Source organism: Coffea arabica, chromosome 6c (assembly GCF_036785885.1).
Source record: "Coffea arabica cultivar ET-39 chromosome 6c, Coffea Arabica ET-39 HiFi, whole genome shotgun sequence".
Lineage (NCBI taxonomy): Eukaryota > Viridiplantae > Streptophyta > Magnoliopsida > Gentianales > Rubiaceae > Coffea > Coffea arabica.
In genome coordinates, this window is record NC_092320.1 from 56,758,088 (window position 1) to 56,759,970 (window position 1,883).

Here is a 1,883-nt window from a genome sequence, read left to right on the forward strand (position 1 = left end):
CTGCCAAATCAAGAAGTTCCTGCCAAAGCAATTATGCTCTTTATGTACAAAATACCCTCTCACACGGTCAAAATTTCAAACAAAATATACAAATAGCCTTAAATAAATAGCTGCTTTATTTATTTGGCTTCCTTAATTACTATACCGTGAGTTTCCTTAACAATCACAAATCTTGTCACTGATTAACAATCAATTAGCCACATATTCTAATGGCCTTAATTCTTTACTAGCTATAAAAGCCAATTTTGTCCGGATTAGTATCCTTCACTTTGTCCTTCTCTTCCATCTCCTTTGTCCAATCATCGCTCCGTTTCTCATCTTGTTCATAAATTTTCACAATATTTGTTTATCTTACAAACTATATACTGATATACAACATGAAATGTAATCCCTTTTGCATTGCATGATAAAATACATTTGGGATGTTAAATGCAGAGGGTCATCATGAAAACGAAAGATTTAGATTATGATAATTGCTTGCAAGTTGCAAACAACAAAGTGAGGATAGTTTTCATTGAGAAAATAAATTGATAATATGTCTCATCCCTTGAGTATATTTTCTACGATTTTTTCTTGAAAACTGCATTGAGACAGAGAGTGGAAACCTTAGTAGTATGTAGTTTCTGAATTCTACATGTGAAAAATTTTGACCAGCCACAGTGACTTGATGTTAGATTTTTGCTGGAGAATGGAGAAGGTGGAAAGGGTGGAAATTTTCATGGCTAATTTCTCTACCTTTTTTGGTGATTTCCATGGGTTATTTCTCCAATTGTCCCTGAATAGAGGATGGAGAATACTAGAGAAGAGACGACTTATCAGAATGGACGTTCCCAAAAAAAAAAAAAGCTCTGTCTTATCGAGCTTGACTTGGAAGGGTAGTTGTGTGAGCAAATTGCTCTGGCAAGAAAATTCTTATTTTGACAATATCCCCGTCATTCTCATCTACACATTGGAAAATGAGAGCATTGCGTTGAAAAAAATTACATTTTTATTAGCCACACATCCATCTTTAAGGGGATGGGCTACTTACTCATCCGGTAATAGTTATCTTATCGCAAAGTTTCACTTTTCATACTCCCTTCCTCCTCCCAACTAGCACAATTCCCTGGATTGTGTTGACTCTTCTACTATCTTCCAACTTTTTACTCTTCTTGATACTCTCCAACGATATTTCTCACCCACTCTTTCTCCATTGTCTTCTGTGCTTGCACTTCCCTTTCCTCCCTTCCTCTCACCACCACACTACCTTTAGAGTTCTCAACTCTTCTATAACTTGTTCATGCAGCATGTTCCTTTTATTAAACAACATTTGTCTCAATTTCCTTCCAACCATAAATTGAGACTCAGAATTGTGTAATAACTCAATTTTTGTATTCAACTTCAAATTAAGCTATTTTATTATGTAACCAATGACCAATTAGAAAAAATTAAAAGTTTTTCTAGAAAAAGAAGATTCTGCCATGACTAAATTGATCATCGGTAGTTATGTGAGTCAGAATTATTTCGCCCGTGATTTGTGATTTGTATGTTGAAACTTTTATAAATCTGATTGTAGAATCATATTCAATGGCTTGAAAAAATTTTCAATTGGATTATCCATTTTTCAAGGTTCATTGTAGTCTACCAATTTGCAGAATTATATTCAATAGTTTGAACAAATTTCCAATTGGTTCATCCATTTTTCAAGGTTCATTGTAGTCTACCAATTTGTGATTATTTCAATGAATGGCAGATGACCATAACTAATTTTCGGACATGGCATTGTTCTTGTTTAAACTGGGAAAAACAAAGAAATTTTAGCAACCAAAAAGACAAAACAAAAAGAAAAAAAAAGTAAAACTTGAGCTAGACAACCAGTAAATATAGCGTCGGTAAGTTTTAAA